This window comes from Musca domestica, unplaced genomic scaffold (genome assembly GCF_030504385.1).
Source record: "Musca domestica strain aabys unplaced genomic scaffold, Musca_domestica.polishedcontigs.V.1.1 7, whole genome shotgun sequence".
Taxonomy (NCBI): Eukaryota; Metazoa; Arthropoda; class Insecta; order Diptera; family Muscidae; genus Musca; species Musca domestica.
The window spans coordinates 5833598-5850953 of NW_026712383.1; the positions used below are offsets into that span (position 1 = coordinate 5833598).

The 17356-nt window shown below is 32.3% G+C and overlaps 1 protein-coding gene across 1 annotated transcript in view; it reads right to left on the reverse strand.

Annotated features, from left to right (window-relative positions):
- Positions 1 to 14585, reverse strand: part of LOC101894465 (probable chitinase 10) — a 30078-nt gene extending 15493 nt beyond the window's left edge. Inside the window, exon 1 of the mRNA XM_005191702.2 lies at positions 14432 to 14585. The gene's annotated coding sequence lies outside the window, so the exon portion shown is untranslated. The remainder of the gene's footprint in view (positions 1 to 14431) is intronic.
- Between the last annotated feature and the right edge of the window lie 2771 nt (positions 14586 to 17356).

A 17356-nucleotide genomic window follows, 5' to 3' on the forward strand; every position in this document is an offset into this window, starting at 1 on the left:
TATTAAGTTTGTCATTCCGTTTGTAACACCCCGAAATATACATTTTATATATATATATATATATATATATATATATATATATATATATATATATATATATATATATATATATATATATATACATATATACATATATTCTTGTTCAGCATAAAATTCTATGTCGATTAAGCGATGTCCGTCCTTCTATCCGTCTGTGGAAATCACTCTAGCATCCGAAGGAAAGGTAGTAGGTTGATAAAATTTTACTCAAATGTGTATTATGTCTGCAGATCATTTGGTATTGAAAATGGGTGATGTAGGTCCAAGTTTTCGTATAGCCCCCATATAACGCTACCCCCGATAATCGGTATTTTGATGATTTTAGCGACATTATTCACCAGAATTATTTTGTATTTGAAGTTCGTAACGGATGCTACAGCCTATGACAGAAAATTGCCAGTGCAAGTCTACGTCTTCATATAGCCCCCATATAACGGTACCTCCCGAAATACAGTATTTTGATGATTTTAGTGACATTATTCACCGGAATTCTTTAAAATTTGGTGTTTTAAGTTCGTAATGGATGCTACAGCATGTGACATAAAATTGTCTGTGCAGATCTTCGTCTTCGTATAAACCCCATATAACGGTACCTTCCTATATTTGGAATTTTGATGATTTTAGCACCATTATTCGCCGAATTTTTTATTCAAGTTTCCCATTTGAATATTGTAATGGTTTATGACAAAAGTTGCCTTTGCGGGTCCATGTCGTCGCATAGACCGTAATATATCGGTTACCTTTGGTATTTTTAAGATTTTAACAGAATCTTAACTAACGTAAGTTTAATGGCTTAGCCCTAACTATTCTATAGCTAAACACACACTTATGCAACGTCTACTTTACGTTAACAAAAAGGTGCCAAAACATATTTGCGGACACGTAAAGAGAAAGAGCGGTTTGTTCCCAATGTGTGACACCTATAGCCTTGCAAATAGATTAGTTCTTAGCATTAAGGTTTCATATGTGGTGTATAAGTTTACTTGTAATTGTAATAAATAAACCGTTACAGTCGTGTTTCAATTTGAATTATCTGCATAGTTTCAATACTCCTGTTTTCCTCTATGGAAAACAGGGGTATAAAACAATAAAGTTTAATTTAAGTTTTTACATTAATCCTTAATTTCAAATTAAAATTCTGACAAGAGTTAAGGTGAACCTTAATATAAAATTATTTTATTTCTAGAATCTAATATATTCCAGATTCTCAAAAATTGTACAAATAATATCCTTAACTTGATTTTCTGCTAAAGTACATTTGTGAAGGTCTTAAAAATATTTCATAGAGAACATAAGTTACAAATAAGTGTGCCTTAAGTTTATTGTTTGTAGCATTTTCAGAATTTGAAAATTTGTTTGAAACTCATAAAATAACATTGGTATTCCATTGTTAAGCCAATATGACAAAGGCAATATAAATTACTTGGAAGCTTTCCAAAAAAAGTAATAATTAAACAAAAAATTAAGGAAACAAACTTGAAATAATAACAATAATAAATTACAAAATAAAAAAGAAATAATAGACTTCCGTCTAATAAGGAATTACTTAATGTAACATTAAAACACAATTAAGAATTAATATTCAAAGAGAAAAATGCGCTATAGAAAAAGTTCTTACAAATAAATCGAATCAATACTCAAACAATTAAAAATGTAGCAGAAATACAAACAGATGAGAATTTAACAACTTGTGTATAAAAAGGTGCCAATTTTTATAACAATTTTGTTAATTTTGTATTTGTTTTGTGTTTCTTTTTATTTGACGAGGAAAGAACACATCGCGACACATTTAAAATTCTGTTAACGTTTTAAAGGTTACTAAATAGACTGAAATGTGAATTTCAGTCGAAAGAAGAAGAAGGCAGAGAGGAAAGAATTTTGTCTTTGAGACAATAAATTTTGGCAGCTAATAATTGTATAGATTTGAAATGAAAATCAATAAAGAGAAACTGAATTGAAAATCAAAAAAAAAAAAAGAAGTGTGACAAAAGCAATTCAACGTAAATTAGTTCACAAATTTGATTTCTATCACTGGTACAATAGTTTTAAGTGAAAGGCATCTTTTTTTTGAAAAAATGAAATTGAAATTTAGAATTCTTTTCTAACAAAACAAACACAAAACCCTAAATTTACATATTTCTCGTAAATTTGTGACGTATGAAAGCTATTTCTTTTGGATTTTAGCGAATTTTAGAAAATAAATAAAGTTAACGGTTATGTCAAAGAAGATTTATGTTTCTTGTTTATAGCTTTAATTAATTATGCGAGGGGGGACCGAATATTGAAAAAGAGTTAAAAGGGTTGAAAGGTTTTGTAAAATCTAAATGAAAACTGTATTAATTTGGAAAGAAGTAGCCCAAATTTCATCAAGTCGTTGTAAGAGACTCCTGTATTAAAACATTTAAACCATAATTGGGTCATAAAATCTTAAAAATTCTTGTTAAAAATATGAGTTTGTATTCCTGATCGCAGATAAGTGAACATGTTTTTATAATATCATAGAATAGCTGGTCTCTCTTTTAATACAGCCCACTTCAAATAAGATCAGCGCTACTCAAAAAAAGGCCTCGCTCACCAGTCCAATTTCTCTTTGTTTTTTTAAATAATCAAAAAACATGTGCTAAAATTTAATTTATAAATTTTTTGTGAAAATTCACTAATTAATGACTTTGGAATGGATAAATGTAAAGAAAAATACAACTTTTGTTTTCTCTTAAATAATCTCTTTTTTGGACTAGCACACGGTTTTGTGCAGTACTCAATAAGATAAGAGCATGTGGTGAGTCGAGCATTAGAAATAAGTTAGAGAGACTTTTTAGAAAGAGACTTCAGAAGAGAAGACTGTTATGGAGGTGTACACTCTTTTTAAGGGGCTTCATATCAGAGATCTTAAAACAAAAATGATTAGTCTTTAAGTCAATTTCCCCAGAAGGACAAATTGGTGAAATGACCGCCACTTACGAAGTTCGGGAAATGACTTAATCATGAACAGGAGTCGTGTGCAGTGTCTGCAATGAAGTTGGACACAAGATGATGGAATATGGAAAATTCTTTTCTATGACACCAGCTGAAAGAAAGATCCATGCTAAAAATTGCGCATTTGCTGCTTCTGTCTAGATTACAAGACAGACCAAATATGTCTAATCATACGCTACTATACGTGAACGAGGCTTTGGCAAGAGAGGCTAGCGATGCTTTGAGTCATGATAACAACTGAAGATGGAATTGAGAATGTATGGAGTTTAAACGTCATTTTTTGCTATGGCCGTGTATAAAAAATATGCCCAGTTTTTAGAGGATGCAAGGCTTGAAATTGAAGAACTACGTGCAACGAACAAAAAGCTTGAATGTAGTCTGAAGGTTGCTTTAGAACGCTTGCAGTTATTTAACGTCCAGATTCAACGAAACTTAAGCATGAAGGATGATTTGAATGAAAATAAATGCCGTGTTCTACAAAATTAATAATTGGTGGATACTGAGGAAAGAACGCATGCAATAAGTAGTCAAGCAAAATACACTGTTAAGGTGCAAATAGATAGACGTTTTTTTACTGGCTATAGCCATCGACTTTTTTTTTCGTAAAAGAACAGAATAGTTTAAGGTTGACTTAATTCAATTCCGGTCCGTAATTTATACTTGTTTACCCTAAGCTCCTTTGTTATTTTATGAAGAAGCCAGCCGATAACTTAAGCCAGTCAAAAAAAGTGTTTTAGGTATTCCCATTTTAAAGTCTTTGGGGGAGGAAGTGAAACTACTTTTGGATGGTTTGGCCTCTTCGGAGGGGGCCCGTAATGTAGCTAAAAAGTCGTGATTAGTTTCAAAATACCAGCAAAGACAAAAGAAACGAAGTAGAATATCCCACTACTGAAGTTGAAATACTTGGGGCAGAATCAAGTCCCGAAGAATTGAAAGGACAACCCCGAAGCACTTGAAATGAAAACCCTCCAGGCGGCAAAAGAAGCGAAATGTCCTACTCATGTTGGAACGGAAAATATAGAAATCTAGAATGAGATGTTCGCCAATAAGATAAACACGAAAAAGGATGGTCATCGGCGACGCTGAAATAATAAGATGCTGAAGGAAGCTCAAATTTTTAGGAAGATGAAAATACCTAGTGCAGCTAGAAAAAGATGGACTGTAGTGGCAGCAGATTATGTACACCTGCAACGCTGGAACGAAATGCTGTCCAAGGTCCATTTCCAGGGAAAGATTAACTTCAAAAAGAAGACGATTCAGCCTGGGTATTGAATATAAGGAGTTTAAACGTAACTTTAGCTATAGCTTCCAATCACTGAAGAATTCAAGTAGCAAAATAATCGAAATATTATACGAAATATCATGTTAAAACGAAACGACAGAAGTCAGGGATGAGCTGTACCCCAATGAGATAAAGACGAAAAAGGATGCTAATCTGCGACGTTGTAATATTAAGATGGTGACGGAAGCTTAGAGAGATAGAAATTGGTGCAGCTAGAAAAATACGGACTGGATTATATACGCTTGCAACGCTGAACGAAATGCTGTCCAAGGTCTATAGGATGGCGCTGCCAGAGAAGTATAACAATGGCTGTATAAAGAAGATGACATGTGAAGAGAATTTAGCCTGGAAATTGAAGCCGGCAGACAAAAAAAAGTTGGCAATTTAAAAAGCGGCCGGATGAAAAGATGGAGGACAAGCTGTATGCCAAGGAGGTAAAGACGAAAAAGAATGGCCATCTGGAATAATAAGAAGCTGTAGGAAGCTCAAAGCCCACGAAGATAAAGATGTCTGCGAAATTCGTGCAGCCAGAAGGCAGTCTGGAGTGGCAGGAGGTCATGTACGCTTGCAGGGCAGGCTTTACCAGAGAGCAATGGCTTCAGAAAGAAGACGACACATGAAGAGGATTCAGCCTGGAAATTAAAACCGGTAGACAAAGGAGGTGGCATCTTCAAAAGAAACCGGATTGAAAGATGGAGGAGATTCTTGGGTGCTATTACTTAATTTCTTTTCTCTTACTTCTACATACTTATACCCTCAGCCATATGGCAGGAGAGGATATATATCATTACATACGACCAAAACGTGCCTCATCGAAATAACGGTTTTAGACTTTATTTTACTACACAGCAAGAGAAAGAATGATCCGATTTTGCTCCAACTTTGCAAATCCTAATATTTGCATCAGTGCTAGGTCACGTGCAAAAATGGAGAATGTGGGGTCACTCCATTGACCCCTCAACGGGTCAAAATTTTGAACAATTATAATTCTTATAAAATGTGATGTAAGCGTCCGATTTTCTGCAAATTACACGCATCACGCTATTTTTAATAACCCAAGGTCTGGTGTAAAGATGAAATATATCGTCTGGATATAATATATATCTGGTGCCTTCCTCACAAAAAATTATGAATATCCCTAAAGCTTCTAAAACGCCAAATTAACATCCGATTCCATTCAGACTTGGTAAATCTCAATATTTCTAACAACACAAGATCTATTATAAAGATGGTCTAGATCGGACCATTTCTTCTGATACCCTCAACATGTCAAAGTTTTGAATAACCAAAACGATCATAAAATCCGAAATAATCAGATGTCATTATTTTTACTAACAGAAGATCTGCTGTGAAATGGGATATATCTGCACACTTCTTCTGGTACTTCCCCCACAAAGGGTTCAAGTTTTTGAAAAAAGCTCATAAAACGCAAAACAAGTAAAACCAAAATCTGATGTAAAGATGATAGATATCCGCCAACCCGTTCTGGCACCACAACAGTTCTTAAGAAATATTTTTTTAATAAATTTTTAGTTTCTTACAATCACTCAACAAAGGAAGAAGTGTTTTTTAAGATCCCTAGATACATGTTTTTCTGAATAACTGAAAATAGTTTATTGCAGAAAGTACACCAGATTAAGAATATAATAGGATTAAAAACTTATTTTAAAAGGAGAAATTCTCTATGGCCAATAATCCGATCAACCACACGCATGTGATCTATAGCGAATTATAATTTCCCTTCTTAAACCTCAATTCTGCACACCCTCATTAATTGTTATCTGATAGCTGTCGAAATGGTAACGAAAGGTATTTTTCTGTTTTCACTAATTTCTCAATTATCCGATTAAATTATTTTTTTTGATCTTTTCACAACTTAATGAACATGCCAAAAAGTAATAATAATAAACACAAACATAACACTTAACAACAACAGCTACCAATTATTAAAGGCAAAAGAAACGAAATTGAACACCTTTCAGCAGCTTGGAATATTGACATTTCTTCTTAAATTTATTTGTCAAAACAACCAATGTTTCTGTTGTTCCTGCTGACCGCATTAATAACATTTATCGTTCAAGAAGTGATTAACCTAATTCTTTATTTTTCTGTGAAGAAAAATAGCAACAACAAAACTCTTTTATAGGTCTTTATCGAAAAAAAAAACTTTGAATTTGTTGTTCCATTGATTGGTTTTGTGAAGTCTTATGTTTTGAAGTCTCCATGTGCGTCTTGTTGTTGTTTCTGCTATTCTTTTGCATGAAATCTAAGCCGTTTGCCACAAACAAGAAGCTGTTCGGTGTGACTAAACAAACCCACCATTTCTCCCAGCTGTGCGTCGCAATAGAAAGAGGTGACAGTCATTTCTAACATGCTGTAGCTGCGAATGGTTGATTGCTTGAGTGGTTTGCTAATTGGGGCGACCAGACTTCTTGGCATAGAACCGGTTTCGCGCTTTTGGCACAAATTAACATAATACGCACGATACCGTAACCTAACCAGTGTGCCATTTTCCTGTCATCATTGGTTTTGGTTTTTTGAGAGGTCACCAATTTGGCTAGCCCAGAAAACCAAAAAAAAAAATGTTTAAAATAAAAATAAACAATGTGAAATGCTAAACAGATGATAATAAACATTAATTTGCGGAGGGGAATTTGCCAGAGGTCTGTAAATATAGACGCCCCAGTGTTACACTTTCATTAGTAAAGTTATAATTTGTTCTCTAATGATTATATATTGGGTTGACGTTGTCAAAATGAAATGAATGAATGAATGAATAAAAATATGAGTTGAGATGCAGCTAATAAGAAAAGATTAAAGACACATTATTAAGGCATTTTTATGATTTCGTAGACACTTAAGAAATTAGGAGTCCTATGGTGAAAATTAAGAGAGGGAGAGAGTATTTACTATCGATAAATAGGCCTTCATGTACAAAAGACTTAAGAAACGAACTTTAATGTTAGGTGTTTCATGTGGAGAGAGAGAGAGAAATGGTAAGTAATGTGACGGAAAAGAGCGAGAGAGAGAGTAGCATACTTCAATTGAGTAATGGCATTGCGGTACAGACAGAAATAAGCCTATTTCAATTAAATTTTTTAAAGAAGGTGCTGACAATATTTCGTTTTATTTTGTTAATAACGCTGTGTAATACAAAAAATAATTACAAATAATTACAAATATATAATATATAATAAATACAAATAATGACCCTTTGTGGGGGAGGTACCAGAAGGAGTGGACCAGTTATAAGTTTAGATTTGTTCGATTTGGTCACTTTTGGCACGAATTATGGCCTTCAAACGGCCAATGAAACCGTCACACGCTGCCCGAATGTTACTCTGCGGTATTTTGCCCCATTCCCGGCGAAGCGCTTGCTTGAGGTGAGCGACACTTTGGCATTTTTTAGTGCCAACCTTGCTTTTTAAAGTACTCCGATCGATGGTACGAGACATAAAAGATTTATTCACATTTAAATGCTTGAGTGCTTTAACGATAGACACTTGTAGGTTTTCAGCCAAATATATAGAAATCACACTATCCCGCTTGAATGCCATTTCGAATAACTATTTTTATCTGAAAAATTCTCACCAAAATGCTTTTGTACGCTTGTAAACAATATAATGAGCTGTCACTGGAATAATTTTAACAGCTGTTGGACGAGTGGCTTAGAAATGACAGCAGTCTGAAGTTGGTTGCAGTTTTTTCATCTCACCCTGTATGTTCACATTTTCATATATCCCTATATTTCTGATGATCTATAACTTATATTATAACTGGGTTATTTAAAAATCGCTACTTAGGGTTCGTAACGATTACAACCTCTTGTGGCAGATAGCCCCATAGAGGAGGAGGAGGAGGTACCTCCAAATATATGGTATTTTGCCAATTTTAGCAACATTAATTCTTCTTTTAATTTGGTATTTGACATTCACAATAGATAACAACCACTATCCGGTAATCCGCTACCAACGACTTTACAGCATTTTTAGGACTTTTTACCACCCGATTTCACAGCAAAAATGGAAATGGACACAATAATCAATCCCGATTCTTTTATTTTTAAAAGTTTTCTGCGCCTCATGGTGGAGGGTACTTGAAGTTCTGCTCGGCCAAAATTAACTCGTGTTTTTTACTGATTTTATTTAAAATATCTACGTTTGACGAGTGGCATATTTTATAAATGTTGTTATTGTTGTGAAGACCTCGAATGACATTTTTATTTAAGTCAATATTTAAGAGTAAAAATCTTCACAATCTCCTACCAGTATTATAGCAAACCTAAGCGCGACGTTGTCGATCTTCATACTTGTCCTGTCACCATTCCATATTCAAGCCTCACATGACTTATGGGTCTAATCCCTTATTCCTTTATCCTCAACCTCTCTCATCATCAAATGAGTTATTTCTCTTCAGTTTTACTTTTTTTTTGCAATTGCAGATAGTGCATTATGTTGGTTTTTATAAATTAAAAATTTATTATTTTAACATAACATGTAAAAGAACATATGTCGAGAAATTCATGATAAAAATCATTAAAAATGCCTCCAGTAAACATAGCCCCAATCTCTCTGAAATAAAAAGCCGTAACGCAAATATTTGTTACCTCATTTTCAATTTTAAGAGTTTTCTATCTGTGTTCTTTATAACTACTCAAATTAGTATCAACTCCCCATAGAAAGTTAGTTAATTCACTATCAATTTTATTTGCCCACTTTGAGGCGAATGTTTTATCCATCATCAATTAAAAAGTATTTTTTTTTTTTTGAAAACCCCCTTTTTTATAATTACTTGCTTCCGCTAAACAAAAGAAAGATTGTTTCAAGTTTATTTTGTTTGGAAAATAAATAGCATCATAGAAAATGAAATTTCTATCGAAAGGGTATTTTTTTATATTCAAATGTTTACTTTCTCTGATGGTCGAATAAGAATAAAGATTTTATTCAGATCATTGATAGATTAGTTTTATGGTTCTCTGAAGATATTAATTGCAAAATGTAGCTGCTAATGGATATGTTCCTTGGATGCCCAAAGGAATATGGTTGTTATTAGATAAATCATCTGTTTCAGAACCAGATTTTCCTATTACTGGATGCTGTGTGGTATTTACCTATAATGAGCTTTCTTCAAATATTTGCATAACCATATAGTATATTTCCTAGATATATGATTTTATTTTATTAATTTGAAATTTCGACTTCTTATTGTTTAAAATATTCCCAATATTACGGTCCAAAACATTATTAGTTGATATGAACTCTCTGAAGTTGCAGGCATGCTGACAAATTTATCCGGCTAGATATTGGATCGATAGAACAAGAAACGCTTAATCTCTGGGTTGTGTTTTGGAGCTTCACGTTGGGCGCCATTATTTCTTGTCCCAAGGATCACCAACATTTGAACTCAAAATAAACTTCTCAGCACTGCAAAGTTTTTTAACACGTTTTTACTAGCTAAATTAACCTTCGAATAACTCTGAATGTTAGTTTACACTTACTATAGTTTGAACCTGAGGTGGAAGTCTTTACAGAAAATGACAAGGAGACTATATCTAAGAGTGGGTCGATATCAAATTATAGGTGTCCATTCTGATAAAACTTTGACCTCTACGTAAAAAATGGGCAGACAGACGGACAGAATGGAAATCACAAATAATAATTTGAACATTTTTTTCCACTTCGTTTTCATATCGTCATTCAGAAACAGGCTCTTACTTTTTCCTTTGATTGCCCTTTAGAAGTACATGCCGAATACAACGAAAGCTTCCTTTCAAAAACTTAATTCAAAACTTTTCCACAATTAAAGTAGGATACCTTCAATAAAACCGTGCAACACAAAGAATAATTGCACGAAAAATCCAGCAGATTATAAAAAAAAGCCAAAAAATACACGTTTTCAAAATAGAGGGGACAAGTTCTCCCTCTTCCATACTTTTGGAAATTTTTGTATTAAGATATCTTTGAATCCTTACATTTCAGATATATATTGTCTTTGGGAGTATTTCAAATAAAAACACAAGGATTATTTTGATTTAATTTTAACCCCAAACGAGTCAACGAAGGGGTATTTTTGGAACTTTTTTCAAGAAGCGGTTCTTAGTTTAAACGGGATCATAGCAAGTCAAATTAATCTACAAAATTATTTGTCACAAAATTGTACTATATCAAGCATACTAAAGCATTGTAGTGAGAATTCTCCAGAAAAAAAGTTATTCGTGATGGAATTCAGGCGCGATAGTGTGATTTTTTTTACATTTGGCTGGAAAATCACAAGTGGCTATCGTTAGAGCACTCCAGCATTTAAATGTGAATAAATCTTTTGTGTCTCGTACCATCGCTCGTTACCGTGATACTGGTAGCGTAGCCCGACGTCAAGGAAGTGGACGGAAGAAAACAGCAACATCAGCAGAAATTGCTCGAAAAGTAAAGAATCGACTTTATGGAAACCCGCGTCGTAGTGGACGAAAAATGGCTCGTGAGCTGAACATATCGCAATATTCCATTCTGCAAATACTGTACAACAGGCTCGGGGTAAAACTATTGAAATTCCATAAAGACTCAAAAGAGTTAAAGAGTTGCTTCGCTTGGCCGAAAGTGGTAAACTGCCGAATTTGATTTTCTCCGATAACAGCCGATGGTCGCTTTCCTCTTATATTAATCGACCGTGGCATCAGAATAAATGCCGAATATTATGGCGAAAATATTCTGGAGGGTGTTTTAAAGCCTTGGGCAGGCAAACATTTTGGCCGCAGACTTTGGACATTAGAGAATGGTTAGAATTTCCCACAGCTTTTTTATACAAGATCTCATCTCTCTCTATTTTCACTAAATTTGATGGAGACATTTTAATCTTTTATACCAAATAACATTGCTATAGAGTGCATGGAGAAGGATTATATTAAAGGAGTGATTCTATGAAGAAATTCAAAATTAATTAAGGACCCACCTCGCTTCCTTCTGAATGTTACCACTATGTGGTGTAGGGTATAACCAGGTGTGTCTTGCTTTGACCTGCATTTAAAAATACTAGCGAATTTTTGCAGCATGGAATTTGATTACAATTTATAACACTGCGACAAATTTCAAATTACGGGGAGGATTCAGCTGATTATTATAGTAGTGCCAAAAAATACACGTGTATTGACGTTTTGAAAGTTTACATCGAAAAGTATTCTGAATAGAGGGGGAAGATCCCTTCTCTTTCACATTTTTTAAATTTTCGGATTAAAATTACTTGAAACCCGTTGATTTTAGGTATATAGTGCCTTCGGCAATATTTCAGATAAGAACACAAGATTTATTTTGTTTCAACATTTTCAACGAGTCACCAAAGGGGTCTCTTTTTGGTCCAAATTTCTAAATTTGGTTAAAAACTCCCTCAAACGGGATCGTAGCAAGTTAAAATATTCTAGAAAATTATTTGTCATGAATTTCTACTATAGGACGCCAAAGGCGTTAAAAGTCTAAACCTTACCTGAACGATTGGAACTCATATATATTAAGGAGACATTTTAGAGTTAAAGCCCTACTTTGTGTGAATTTATGAAAAAATCTCCTACTAAGCATCATTTTAGAAAGATGGCGTCAAAGACAAACATATTCTTCATAAAAAAAGAAATTTATATTATCATTATATATCAAAAAATATTTGCATCAATTTCCAAAAAAAAAAAAATACAAAAATGTTCTTAATTTTCTCGATAGTTTTTTCTCTGACTTAATTCGAGTTGACGCCTGAAAGTAACCAAAAATTTCGTTTTAGGTGGAAGTTGTTAAGTAAAGAAATTTTCTATACAAAATTTTACAATAAATCTCAGAATGAATCATATATGTAGGCTTAATAGTTTTCAAGAAAATTACATTCGAAATTTTGAAAATTTTTATGAAAATTATGTTTAAGCCTTTTTTTACCCTTAATTGCACACCTTTCCAATCTTTGTCAAAATCTCCCATTATACTTCATTTTTGGGGAAAATTGTCAAAGTAAGAATTATTCGAGATCAAATTTCATTGTGAGTCTCAGAATAAAAGAAATGTGTATATTCTATATGAAACATGAAAAAATATCATTAATTTTCATTTAATTTTAATAAAAAAAAACCTTGTTTATTTCCGTAAAAATTAGCAATTTTCCCAATTCTCTTCTTATAATTTCACTATACAATAGCCAATTTGGATTATGAAAATTTTCAAGCGGACTTGACAGTACTCTTTTGTAGATCAAAACCTAAAAAAAAACCTAAAAGAAGTTTGGGTTTTTTAGACTAAATTTTGTTAAGGCCTTTATATAGTTTTGGACATATACAAAGGGACCCCAATTAACATGTATATAATCCCAGGCAAATTTTCCAGTTATATTTCATATTTTGGGAAAAATGTCAAAGGAAGAATTATTCTGGATCAATTTTCATTGTGGGTCTCAGAACAAAAGAAAATTGTATTTTTAATATATACCATAAAAAATATAAAAAAAAAACCTTGTTTATTTTTGAAAAAATATCACTTTTTTCCAATTTGCTGCACATTTTCTTATAATTTCACGGTACAATAGCCAGTTTGGATTGTGGGAAATGTCAAGTGGATTTGAAAGTCCTCGGTTTGTAGATCAAAACCCGAAAAGAGTTTCCGGCTCTTGTGCTAAATCTTGTTAAGGCCTTTATATAATTTTGAATGTATCTAAAGAGACCCTGTAGTTTGAGATATATTTCGCGACATTAAGTCATGGTAGAATTATGGTATGCTTATTTGAAATGACTTTACCTTCTTAATTTTAGCATGCATTTAGTATAGAGCTTTGAAATTTGTTAGAGACCATTGGATTACACCCACAATCATTGGTACTGAAAATAGGCCATAGCGATCTACTTTTGGGCCCCCTTCTTGGGACAACTCCTATTTCAAGTATTTTTTTACAATTTGGCGAAGTTCCATTTAAATGCCCCAACATTTAAAAATTTTGAAATTATTAAATAAAAAGAATTATTAATATAGGCCCTCAGAAAATGTCGTTTTAGGATACTGCCCATATGTAAGATACCCCCAGATTTTTGTTATTCGGGAAGTTTTGGGCAAATTTTCCAATAGATTTGGTTTATTTGGACGTACACGACTTTTTCGCAATACATTTTAATGTGGGTACATTTTTCGGAGTAACGCCCCACTTTCCTCCTGATTTCATTGCTTTCGAGGATCTTAACATTATTTCCCAGAATTTTTTTAATACAAGATCTCATCTCTCTCACATGTTACCCCCGATTATCAGATGCCTTTTAAATTTTCCGCTTCATAAACAGAAATCACAATTAATTAAATTAATTACCAATAAATTTTTTTCACAAATCTTCCAAGAAATTCAAAGAAAACAAAAGCTGATAATACCTTAAAGCTTGTTTCGTTTCATTCATTAACTAATTTATTAATGAGTATCAATTACATTGATTCGTTGTAAAGATACGGTTAGCAAATAAAGTCCCATTTTGTTGATTTAATTCATTTAAGACTTAAATTTGACATTTTGGCGATAAAAGAAAAACAAAATCATAAAATGTTAAATTTGAAAGGAAATTTATTAACAGCTTGTTGTTTGACGATGAGCAATGGCTGGGCACAAAGGATAAGGTGGAAAAAAACAAAAGACTTAAGACACAAACTTCAGAATGAAATATGGTTCTTAAAGAAAACAAAAGATTTAAGACACAAACATGTAATAAAAAAAATTAAAAAATAACAGAACAACTTCAACCACACACTTGCAATTAAATTCAAAATACAACAAAAGTCTCAAGACACAAACTTGTAACAAATTTCTTTGCTCCAAAGAATTTTGAATTTTTTTAAGTGTTCATTTGTCTCTTTTTTCTCGTTTTTCACTTAGAATTCCAATATGAAGTTCTTGAAATAATTGAAATTTTAATTTTCAAAGTTTCATATGCTAGACACGTCCACGTTTCGTTCAACATTAACTTTTTCCTTTTCTTTTTATTTTTGTTGTTGTTGTTTTGTCTTCTCTCTCTCTTTGGTTAGAGGATTCAACTACTGACATACATAATATAATCAAATGCACATTCACACACCAACACACACACTTGTGTCTATTATTAGTTTAGAAAATAAATAAATAAATTGTGTAAAGCACCTTATTCTCAACTAAACACTTTTAAAACACTTTTTCGATTTAGCTTTAATTGAAAATTAAAAAAAATTCAACACAACTTTTTATTTTATTTAAAGTTTTCGTTTCCTTAATCGTTTCAAAATCCCAAATAACTAGCAGTCAACGAACTGCTTTAAGCGCGCGTAGAAATCAAACTGATTATGTCGCTGGCCAGAACGCACCTATTTATACACAATTCCATGAAGAAGTCACGTTTCATATATAAATAAATAAGTCCCCACCAAAAAAAAAAAATAACGAAAAAAAGCAAAGCCATGCAAAGCGAAAAGCACACACAGAACCCGCACTCACACTTGCCACAATCCCCAGGCAAAAAAAAAGAAGAAATGGAAAAAAATATACAACAGCCATAATAAAGAAAGGTGAAAAAAATCAATGTGAAATACGGCATTCAGAACTCCGAATCCAATATCAGTGACAACGCATGGCCACAACAACACAACACCAGTGTAGATGGCGAGGAGCGCGAGGCAGCAAGCAAAATAACTCAAAGACTAAGAATCGCCAATCAACAACAACAAATGATATTATGAAATTTACATACCATCTGCATAAATGGTTAACTTTAGAAAAGCCATAAACACTTTCAACCAGTCGCTGTGGATGGATCAAAACGCATGTGGAGCATTGATTCACAGCATTCTATTTCGTTGATTTTCGCTCTACCTCCTCCCCCTCCCTTCCCTCCCCCTCTTGTTTTAGTCATAACAATCCATTTTATTCTTGATATGTGTTTTGATCCTTTGAAGACACTTTGTTATGGCTGTTTTTCAACTTTTTGCTGTCTTCTTTGTCAGACACCATGTCTTTGTTGTAATTATACCCTACACCTCCAAGGTGGGTTGGATGTTGTAAATTAGGTATGGAGTGCTTGCAACTATTCGAAATAAACTAACCAGGATTGAGCTAAAGAAAAAATCATTTGCGTAAAATAGCAGCTAAGTTCGGCTGGACCGAATATATAATACCCTAAACCATTTTCAAGGAACTTGAAAAATTAAAAAAAGGAAAATTGCGCAGAATAATACCTTTCAAATGAAACCCATTATTATTATTATTATTATTATTATTATTATTATTATTATTATTATTATTATTATTATTATTATTATTATTATTATTATTATTATTATTATTATTATTATTATTATTATTATTATTATTATTATTATTATTATTATTATTATTATTATTATTATTATTATTATTATTATTATTATTATTATTATTATTATTATTATTATTATTATTATTATTATTATTATTATTATTATTATTATTATTATTATTATTATTATTATTATTATTATTATTATTATTATTATTATTAGTATTATTATTATTATTATTATTATTATTATTATTATTATTATTATTATTATTATTATTATTATTATTAGTATTATTATTATTATTATTATTATTATTATTATTATTATTATTATTATTATTATTATTATTATTATTATTATTATTATTATTATTATTATTATTATTATTATTATTATTATTGTATTGTTATCATTATTATTAAATACGGAATTTCAGGTAAAAATATTGGTTCCACTTGACCTTTCCATCGGATTTTTGATCTTAACCTTCATCCATTCGCATAACATTGTCAGATTATGTCTATATCAACGTATAGATGACATGGCTCGTGATTCATACGGCGCCAATATTCACCGTCGATACAGATCGGACTCTAGATCTTTCGATTTAATTTTCTTCTTAACACTTCAAGAGATGCCTCATCTGTTTGCGCAAATACCCAGCGTCTTGTAGAGTGTAAGTTTATTCTGGCGTGAGGAGACTTTACTTCTGAACTGCTTACTGCGAACAAAATAGCTTCTGTTAATCAAGACATTTCTCCTTTTTATCTTAAAACTTCAGCCGTTCGTTTTATCTATACCGAGGTATATGAATGATTCGACTACCTTAAAACTGAACGTCTTGCACGTTGAAGCCTTAAGCTTGGTCTAGTCGTCGTTTCTTGCCTAACTCATTTTTATTAGATTATATAAGATTTGGAAAATGCGCCCTCACTCTCAACACGCTATCTGTACTTGTGTCCAGATTTCCTTCTTTATATCAATTCATTTTAAAGATCTATATTTAGAACAGTGTGGCTAGGTATTCCCTGCCTTACCTCCTGGTAAACATTACCATCGTTCTCCACTAATAAACAAACGTTGTTTTTATAAAAACAACAATAAAGGGATAAAGCCAGACCATTTTGCAACAAAAAAAAAGATCTATATTTAGTTCGAGTTCCAATTCTTTCCTATAGGCAAATTGTACAACTTATACTCCTTATCAGCATTTCAACACAGGTTTTAATAGTTCGTCTGGTAATCCATTGGCTTTAACTTTCTTCAGTGAATTGATTGCTATTCTGACCTCATCTTGGCAAATGGTATACACTCTATACTATCGTATCTCAATTGGTTCTGGGGTATCTTCTTCGCCGCTACTATTAGATATTAACTGTTTTTCGAAATTATCTTTCAGATCTTCGTCATCCTTTCTATATCTTTCATCAAGTATCATTCTTCGTCAGTACAAACCTTTCGTTTTGTTTTTTACTCAGTGGAACCATTGGAAAATTAAATACTGGCACAAAAAGTCGTTTCTTTAAAAAAGTCGCACAGAAAGGTTCAATAAAAAGTCCTACACATTTATTTTAAGGCTTTTTATTCAAAGTAAAACATAAAATTAAATGAAATTTCTTCAAACATCGTTTCTGTATTTTTCTACAGGCTCATCGCTGGAATTCAATTCCTCTTTACCATAATCTAGTTAATTTAGATCTGATAATTGATTTCTTTGCTACCGAGTCGAACGAAATGTCTTAAAATATTATGTTCATGGTCGGCGAATATATTC